We start from the raw sequence: 10,535 nt of genomic DNA, 5'->3' as shown, positions 1-10,535 counted from the left end.
CATTCGTAAAGTTATAGGTTGCAACCTTCTTATTATAACTATTAAAGAGGTAATGTCTTATGGAGGAAATAATAAATACTGAAAGAGGCAGGTGGCCTCTATCTCCTTACTACTTGTACACACATATACAAAGTAACATTGGATCTATGATGATTAAAAATAATTTGACAATTCCTAATCGACCAATAAGAGGTTTAGTCTAGATAAACCAATAGTGTGACCACAATCCTACAACATTCGGCGAACCCGCTGCGTAACTGATGCAACAGTGCTGCAACAAAAGTCACACCTTCCAACTGCAAGACTGTATCCTTCCTCACGTGTGTGTGACTAAATAGTCCGTTATAAACCGTGTCCGTTATTACAGAGTGCTTTATGTAGGACATTCTCTGTTGGTGACAATTTATTTACCAACAAGATATTAGCTCGGAAATATGATCCTTAAAAATGCCATGATTCCTGAGGTGAATTGCGTTTTTGCAACCCAAGTGTGGTTGTAGAAATTTAAATATATATTATTATTTACATGTAAATAATGTAAAGTTACATCGTTTTATTTCCATTTTATTTCCATTACAATATGTCTTTTGGAAATAACAGGGTGGAAAGTCCCTTGGATATGACGCGATAAAAGGGGTAAAATGTAAACTGCGGATTGATTTGTAACAGTGTGATACGATCCGGATTTAGTAGTTCCAGAAGAAGTTGCTGATTCCTAAACTTTCTGTTTGAAACTCATCGTCTTCATAACACACCAAATGAGGTCATTGTGTTCTAAGTAAGAGATGACTTATTAAACTGACCTCCCTGTCACTAGTTGTTGTGCTTTGCATTTGCAACGCACTTCCAAACAACTATACTATTGAGAAATAATGGGGTAAGTGAAATCATTTGTTCTCTTTATTCTACAGTTGTTGTCAAGTATAATGTGTTCAATATGTTAGCTTTGACATTGTAATTGTTTTATTAACCATTTCTGAAATGATGTTGGGGTTATTGTAATGACCTTTTAGTCTAACAGATATATTTAGAATCTACAGTTTTACAGTAGCCTACTGAGCTCAGAGGTGAGAACTGCCACTGAAAAATATTTTATCAGTGGGCTACTAGTAAAATCTATATTTTTCAAATGTAGACATTTGCTATATATTTAAAACATAAACATATAATAGTTTGAACGAGAGGAAAAATAATACTTTTTAATATTTGATATAGAATACACATAGGCTAACTAACATAAACGTTGTTTACTATCCTGTCGTGTAGGCACTGCTTTCCTGGACTGTGAAATGGATTATAACAAATACAATTTGATATGTTGTTGAGATATTATAGTTGCATTTTACGAGGGGAGTGAGTTTTCATAGAGACAGTGTTATATAGCCCTGTAACAGATTTCCAAGCCTAACTTATTTTCCTAAAGTTCAGTGATTTCGTAATGTGAAAACTAAGATGTTGGTTTATGGATGCAAAATGCAATTATCAGGAATCTTCAACCATTTTTTGGTCTGTGAAGACCCTCTGATAATTGTACAATTTTAACAGTTGTTTTTAGTGTGTGGTGGTTTTGGGGGTGTGGCAGTGGGGTGAAATGGGGTGTTTGGGTGTGGAAATTCAGTAGTTGTTGATTGTTTTAAGTAGATTATTTTGTCATTCACAGGTCTTCAAGTGTTCCCACCACTCTGTCCATAGTGACGCTTCTCTGGAACCCTCGCACACTTAGTGCATTTCACCATTTTGACCGAAATAAAAGACACGATGGCGATATCGATCCTTCGCAGGAAAATTCCTCTTGTTTGCACGGTCGACCTCATCATTCCCTCTTCCCAACAAGCTAACGACAGCCAATCCTGGGGAAGGAAGGGGTGGAGTTACCGGAGAGACAGCACAGAATTGGTGAGTTACGGCAAGACGCTTTTTTTATTTTTCCACATTCCAGGTGGAACCGCACTGCAGTACGAGCTTATGTCGTACAATGAGTGAAGCTAAGTGGATATTTTCCCAATGAAGACGATGGCGTTAAATTATTTTCAAATGATCGGTTAGTTTCGCAAGGATATATATATATATTTTTCTACATTTATCGTTTATCGTCTGAAATTAAAGGACCGTTTAAAAAAATCCTCATTTAATTTTATGCCTGCGATATGGACATTTGAATTCAATATTTTAATAAAATCATTTTTTTTTCATAGGTGATGGTCAGACGGACTGGATGACGGAAAAAGTTGATTTGTCTTCGTTCCAGTCGACTACTGAATCCTCTTCTAGCTCATCATCTCCGCCCTCACCGTTGGAACATGATGTCAAGGTGCCCTCTGACTTGGAGGTCATGACCTCTCTTTTGCAAGAGGAGCTTGCTCAGCTTGAGGATTACTTCCGGTCTGAATCGACTTCAACCAAAGTGGACAAATCACCAAAATGTGACAAAGGCGCCCAAGCAATGGGTGCCCATTCTTACTACCAGTTGCCCTATGCTTCGTACAGTGGCAACCAATCAGAAACCAGCCCATTGTTTGTTACCCTGGCAACAGGGGAACTCGACCGAGTGAGCTTCTGTGGTGGTCCCATTGGAAGACCCAAAATGGCTAGACAATCCCCATACAACTGTCATCATCGTTCATACAATACTTGCCGAAGAATGGTTTCAGATGGTGTCAACAAAGTTGGAGAGGAACTTGAGCATGACACCTGGAGTGCCAAAGGAAGTTCCTCAGGAAGCACAGAGGTTGCTGTTAACCACTTTTCTACATTGAAGAGAGTTGGGAAGAACATTGGCAGTGTAAAGAAAGTCAGAGAATGTGGTGTAAGAGAATGTGGTGTATTGCTGAAGGAAGAGGAAAGTTATTGTTTTACAGAGGACGTTTTTTGCAGTGAAGAGATGACCAGAAGTTTTTGTGTGGGTGGGTCCTTCGATACCCACCCCAAGAGAGAAGGACAGTTGATGCATGGAATGAAGGTTAGTGGCAGGGGTTATGATGGTATGGGGCTGGAGGTCTTTCATTGCAACAAAGATGGTGGACTCTCTGGAGGTATTCCTCAAGAGCCAGAGGCAAATGGTGGCTATTACCACCACCACCCGAACATTGCTGATACAGAGCCTTATAGCTTTATAAGTGAAATCGAAGAGCCTACACAAGTACATGGTATAGAGCCCCAGCATGGCCACTACCTCTTCCCAGAATGTCTTGGAGACCAAAGCTACGAATGTCTGTCAAGAGGAGAGAGCGAGAGGCCAATGATGGACTCGCCCATTCACAGGCAAGCAGTACAGAGGCTAAAGGAAGATCCATGCTCCCTGAGCTGCCTCAAACCAGGCCTTGTCGCTGTCCCTCTGGAAGTACATACCGGAGAACGGAAGCAGAAGAAGAGAGACCAGAACAAAACAGCTGCTCACAGGTATGTTGTGAAAAATGTACTGATTTTATAAAGTTTAAATAAAAACTGTGATGATAGAATGTTTGGTCATTTTTAAAAGTCTGACCAAAAAAATGTCTGTGCACATTTTAAGTAGACCTTAATCTCTGGTTTGAATGGGATCACTGTGTCTTTTCACTGGTGTGATAGTGCTACAAGAATTTCTCAGATATAAATGTGTTTATAAAATCTGAAATCTGAACTCTTCTAATAGGACCTGCTATCTTGGATATTATTATTATTATTATTATGTTCATAGATACATATCCGGAAATCTAGTACTTAAGGGATGAGGTTGGGAAAACATGTCCATGTTAAATTCACGACACTAGCTTTCTCTATCTCTTAGAGAGAACTGATATTGAACTGCCAACCTACTGTAGCTCAGTGACTCAGACAAGTCATGGTTACTTCTACAAAGATAGATGAGATGTTGTGGGTGTAGGATAGGTTGGCAACTGCCACTTGTGGTGGGGACTGAGAGAGGGACATAAATAAGGGGAAAGGGGAGGGGGCTCCAACGGTACAGCAGGTGCAAGCTGACCCTGGCATTTTGTAAACTGTAGGTATCGACTGCGTAAGAGGGCGGAGCTGGACATACTGGAGGAGGAGCTTCATGGGCTGGAGGAACACAACCGGGAGCTCCGCGACAAGGCGGAGTCAGTGGAACGAGAGATTCAATATGTCAAAGATTTACTCATCGAGGTCTACAAGGCACGTAGTCAACGCTTAAAGCAAGATGCCAGTGCCTAATCTCCCACCCACAACACCAGCACTCACATCAAAAGCACTTGTTTGTTAAAAATTATAGTTGCATGATTTTGGTAGTTTTTCAAAAAATAAATAATATAATCGCTTTATTATTGTTACAGACAATAAACAACACAATGTATTTTTACAAATGTTTCCCTGAATGACTTCAGGCCTTAGTTGAATTAAGGAGGGAACTAAAATAAACTGTCCGTGACCACTGTGACACTGACTTGCCTTGTAATGTTTGAGCTTGCAATGATTGACTGTTTAACTGTCATTTTTTTTAATTATGTCTGTGTTATTGACACTCAATGGCAGCATAAAGGAAGGAAGCTTTATTCTGTGATATTGTACGTTTTGTTTTATTTATTAATGTAAGTACCCTTTTGCTTCTTCCACTCATTTGGTTTAAGGGACTGAAGAAGGAATGTTTAAAATGCTGTGTAAAAGTTCATTCATAAATGCTGCAAACTACTAGAATATTTGATTGCTAAAATGCTCATGTTGAACATGTAGGAAACCACCTAGACCTTGCTAAAGTACCCAATGCATGTTTGATTGTTAAAAAAGCATGATTGATTGTTATTTGAAAATGACAACATTCTCTGAACTGCATGGCTTCCTGATTTAATGGTTTCCATAGAGCATTTTCTCAAGTCATGCTTTAACTGTTTCAGCTTCATTAGCTGACTATTTCTACAGAGCTTCCCCCTCAAATATTGAATCATACTCAGGATGTTTGTCCACTTTTACATAATGGGGAAAATATACATGCCATTCACTGTTTTATCATCTTGGTTTTTTCTTGGCTGTATTTTGCGAAAAAACAATCACCTGTTAACACAACAATAAATTGTTGTTGGGCATAATGTCTTCATGAGAATCTTATTTGATGAGTATGTGTTCAATTCAGGTCTGCTTGTTTGATAGATGATGATGTCTGGTAACTAACTATCAGGTAAATTGCAGCCAAATAAACTAGTTGTGTTTTTTATCATGTATTCTTTGTGGACTGTTATTACAATACATTGTTATTACACTGTTATAGAAGTCAGACACAGTTTACATCATTGTTGCTCAATCCATTTCTGTGGGACCCACAGAGGGAGTGCACTTGTCTTTTATAGCCCAGCTAACAGTGATTGGTCATGTAGCTTAATGTATCTTCTGGAAGACTTGTTAACGGTGGACTAGATGTCTGTCAAAGTCCAGCAAATAAACAACAACATCACCATCAGCCCGGACACCGCTGTGTCGGGCATTACACAGGCCGAAAAGTATCTGCTCAAACACGTACAAACCCAATGCGGTGGTAAGGGGCATTGCAGGGGCATTATCCAGACTGAAAGGTACCCTCTCAAACTCATACAGACCTGACCAGGTAAAAGCTGTCTTCTCGTAATCTGTGGCTCTAGTCTGCTAGAACCAACTGCATTCACCATTCTATTTCACTCCACATATTACAGAATGGTGAACGCAGCGATCAGGCTGGTTTCAACAGGCTATTGGGGATCCATCTCGACCTGCCAATATGTCGGTGTGTAGTTTTGAAGGAATCAGATTGTTGTAGCAATATGGCCGAAACCCTGACCCCGATAGAAAGGTTAGGTGTAGTGCTGTATCACCATTTTGTATACACCTATTCAATTCCTTCATATCCCAATAGTCTATGCATTTTATTTAGGCCGTAGTTTCAAAGTGACAGACAAGGGTAGGAATGCGGGATGCCCATCCCTTCTGTGTCTGTTTTGAACCAAGATTTCACTCCCTCTGGTCTGGTTGGCTGCATTGCAGGGAGAGTAAGTAAATCTATTTTTCACCACTAGAGGAATGTACAGTAACACATGATTAATCATATAATGCTGAAAATGAGTAAAAGTTCTGAACACCATAAAGTCTTGTGTTTTTCAGGGAAATATGGGATATTTTACAGGGAAATTACAGGGAAATAGTTCTTAACACAAACTCAATTTCTGTAATGCTTGCAAACAGTCACTACAGTATTAGGAGAACACATTCTCTCGTGTAAAGTCAGGGAGGAAAACACAGAAAGGGTCAGTTATACATACATACTGAACGTACGTACGTACGTTCAGTATGTTTTTGTGCGAAACCTCTCCATATCCATACTACATGGGCCTCTGAAAGTATGAGGCAATCTTACACAATTCTTGCAGATCAAAGTTAGAATAGGGAGTCGCTGGAATGAATAAAATTGTATATCTTGCTCTAGTGCTTCACTGTCTTCTCACAGGGTGGTTGTGGTCTTCTAATGTTTTGTGATTCAATTTGCATTGATAGTATAGCACATTTGGAGGTTCATTCAGTTACACTTGCAGTTATATCAGTAAAGATTATACATTTTATCGCTGTGAAAAATAATACATTGTTCACCTGATCAGACAGACAGAAACTTGAACAGAATTTAAAAAGAAAATCAGGGCAGTAATTAATGTCTTCACCAAGGGATGTCCAGCTCAGCGTTGAAGACTCTCAGAAGTGTGACTATAGATGTGAATTGCAGACATACTACCATGTATCCCACTGCTGGCATTCCCCTGAAACACGGTTTGGCCTGCTTGATCCTTAGATGGGAGACCAGATGCTGCTGAAGGTGATGTTGGAGGGACAGTAGGGGGCACTCTTCCTTCTGGTTCAAGGACATCTCATTGTCCCAGGGCAGTGAGAGTCAGGGGCATGCCTCTGTACAAGCTATCATTCATCAGATAAGATATTAAGATAAAATCCTGATTCTCTGTGGTCTTAATGGTCACCCAGGTGGGTGCAACACATTGGTAATGGAAGGGATGAGTTAAGCGCCATACAATGTAAAGTGCTTTGAACATCTGGACAAGTGTCGTATAACTGAAATAATGCCTTATCAAAGCATCCTATGTCTTCTCTGTAATGTTTCTGCGGGTGTCAGTCACTGTTTCAGTGAGCCACATGGGTTTAGAAACGTCACACAAACATCAAACTTTCTCAGACCACAATCACTGAAAATAAATACAAACGCAACATCCAACAATTTAAAAGATTCAGTTCATATAAGAAAATCAGTCAATTTAAATAAATTCATCAGACCCTAATCTATGGATTTGACATAATTGGACAGGGGCGTGGCAATAGGCACACCCACTTGGGAGCCAGGCCCACCCACTGAAACATGGGACAATGAAACAAGGGACCAGCACTTTACAAGTTGCATTTATATTTTTGTTCTGTATATGCTTTGCATGAAAAGTATTCAAGAGGCCTTGAACATACAGTGTATGTGTTTTTAGAGTTTTGTATTGCCTTATATGTCTACCTACACTGTACAAAAAAATATAAACGCAACATGTAAAGTGTTGGTCCCATGTTTCATGAGCTGAAATATAAGATACAAGAAATGTTCCTAAAAAAATATATATTTCTCAAATGTATCCTTTGCCAAGATAATCCATCCACCTGACAGGTGTGGCATATCAAGAAGCTGATTAAACAGCATGATCATTGCACAGGCCACTCTAAAATGTGCAGTTTTGTCACACATCACAATGCCACAGATGTCTCAAGTTTTGAGGGAGTGTGCAATTGGCATGCTGACTGGAGCAATGTCCACCAGAGCTGTTGCCAGAGAATTACATTTTCATAAGCCGGCTCCAACGTTGTTTTAGAGAATTTGGCAGTACGTCCAACCGGCCTCACAACCGCAGACCACGTGTAACCACGCCAACCCAGGACCTCCACATCCGCATCTTCACCTGCGGGATAATCTGAGACCAGCCACTGGACAGCTGACAAAATTGTGGGTTTGCATAACTGAAGAATTTCTGCACAACTGTCTAAAACCGTCTCAGGAAAGCTAATCTGTGTGCTTGTCATCCTCACCAGGGTCTTGACCTGACTGCATTTGGGCGTATTAAATGACTTCAGTGTGAAAATGCTCACCTTTGATGGCCTCTGGCACGCCGGAGAAGTGTTCAAGGATGAATCCTGGTTTCAACTGTACTGGGCAGCTGTCTGACAGTAGAGACAGAGTGGGAGAGAGCGAGAGAGGAAAGTAGAGACAGAGAGGGAGAGAGAAAGGACAGGAGAGACAGAGAGGGAGAGGACAGGAGAGATAGAGGACAGTAGAGACAGAGAGGGAGAGAGAGGACAGGAGAGACAGAGGGAGAGAGAGGACAGGAGAGACAGAGGACAGGAGAGACAGAGGGAGAGAGAGGACAGTAGAGACAGAGAAGGAGAGAGAGAGAACAGTAGAGACAGAGTGGGAGAGAGCAAGAGAGGAAAGTAGATACAGAGAGGGAGAGAGGGAGAGGACAGGAGAGATAGAGAGAGAGAGAACAGGAGAGACAGAGAGAGAGGACAGGAGAGACGGAGAGGGAGAGAGAGAGGACAGGAGAGACAGAGAGAGAGAGAGAGAGAGAGAGAGAGAGAGAGAGAGAGAGAGAGAGAGAGAGAGAGAGAGAGGACAGTAGAGACAGAGAGGGAGAGAGAGGACAGGAGAGACAGAGAGAGACAGGAGAGACAGAGAGAGGACAGGAGAGACAGAGAGAACAGGAGAGACAGAGAGAGAGGACAGGAGAGACAGAGAGAGAGGACAGGAGAGACAGAGAGGGAGAGAGAGGACAGGAGAGACAGAGAGAGAGAGAGGACAGTAGAGACAGAGAAGAGAGAGAGAGAGGGAAGTAGAGACAGAGAGGGAGAGAGAGAGGAGAGGAGAGACACAGAGGGAGAGAGAGGACAGGAGAGACACAGAGAGGGAGAGAGAGAGAGAGAGAGAGAGAGAGAGAGAGAGAGAGAGAGAGAGAGAGAGAGAGAGAGAGAGAGGACAGTAGATACAGAGAGGGAGAGAGAGGACAGTAGAGACAGAGCGGGAGAGAGAGGACAGGAGAGACAGAGAGGGAGAGAGAGAGAGAGAGGACAGTAGAGACAGAGAGGGAGAGAGAGAGACAGAGAGAGAGAGAGAGAGAGAGAGAGAGAGAGAGAGAGAGAGAGAGAGAGAGAGAGAGAGAGAGAGAGAGAGAGAGAGAGAGAGAGAGAGAGAGCAGCAGAGTCAGAGAGGGAGAGAATGGACAGGAGAGACAGAGAGAGAGAGAGAACAGTAGAGACAGAGGAGAGAGAGAGAGTACAGTAGAGAGAGAGAGAGAGGACAGGAGAGACAGAGTGGGAGAGAGAGGACAGGAGCGACAGAGAGGGAGAGAGAGGACAGTAGAGACAGAGACGGAGAGAGAGGACAGGAGAGACAGAGCGGGAGAGAGAGGACAGAGAGCTGGTATGGCATTGTGTGGACAAGCGGTTTGCTAATGCCAATGTTGTGAACAGAGTTCTCTTTGGTGGCGGTGGGGTTAAGGTATAGGCAGGCATAAACTACGGACAACGAATACAATTGCATTTTATCGATGGCAATTTGAATGCATAGATGAGGCCCATTGTCGGGGAATTCATCTGCCACCATCACCTCATGTTTCAGCATGATAATGCACGGCCCCATGGTGCAAGGATCTGTACACAAATCTGTACTCAATTCCTGGATACTGAAAATGTCTCAGTTCCACCATGGCCTGCATACTCACCAGACATGACACCCATTAAGCATTTTTGAGATGCTCTGGATCGATGTGTATGACAGCGAGTTCCATTTCCCGCCAATATCCAGCAACTTCACACAGCCATTGAAGAGGAGTGGGACAACATTCCACAGGCCACAATCAACAGCCTGATCAACTCTATGCGAAGGAGTGGTTGTTAATTTGCATGAGGCAAATGGTGGTCACTCCAGATACTGACTGGTTCTCTGATCCATGCCCCTACCATTTTTTTAAGGTATCTGTGACCAACAGATGCATATCTGTATTCCCAGTCATGTGAAATCCATAGATTAAGTAATTATTTATTTTATTTTATTTATTTCAATTTACTGATTTCCTTATATGAACTGTAACTCAGTAAAATCTTTCAAATTGTTGCAAATTGTTGCATATTGCGTTTATATTTTTGTTACATTTCATAACTGTTAACTAACCAAACCAGTACTGTAGACAGGGACACATTGTACAGTTTGAACACTGATGGTAGACAGTGGTAGACACGAGGGTAGAAACAGCATAGATCAACTCTCTGACAGCTGTTCATTTGTTTGTTGGCAGGCCTTGCCTTTAGGTCTATCATATTCTTAGAAAAGCAGTGACTAACATTGGCAAAATTCTCTTTATTAAGAGGGGATTTCATAATGATGTTTATGAACAAATTCATATTCCAGAGAATATATTTTTCAGATTTAAGGTGGTAGACATACAATAGAAATTATTAGGAGTCCAATTCCCAGATGACTGCATTGAGTTTATGCAGCTATTCTGGTACAGATATGTGTTATTAAC

General features: G+C 41.5%; 1 pseudogene across 1 annotated transcript; it reads left to right on the top strand.

Moving 5' to 3' along the window:
• Positions 1–656: 656 nt before the first annotated feature.
• LOC124004794 lies at positions 657–5,164 on the top strand (annotated as a pseudogene). The gene is made up of 4 exons (XR_006833531.1): positions 657–877; positions 1,661–1,896; positions 2,196–3,399; positions 3,984–5,164. The product of XR_006833531.1 is annotated as an uncharacterized LOC124004794 (transcript).
• Positions 5,165–10,535: the final 5,371 nt, after the last annotated feature.

Source organism: Oncorhynchus gorbuscha, linkage group LG19 (assembly GCF_021184085.1).
Source record: "Oncorhynchus gorbuscha isolate QuinsamMale2020 ecotype Even-year linkage group LG19, OgorEven_v1.0, whole genome shotgun sequence".
NCBI lineage: Eukaryota > Metazoa > Chordata > Actinopteri > Salmoniformes > Salmonidae > Oncorhynchus > Oncorhynchus gorbuscha.
The sequence above is the reverse complement of the archived record's forward strand: the minus strand, read 5'-3'. Positions and strand labels throughout refer to the sequence as shown.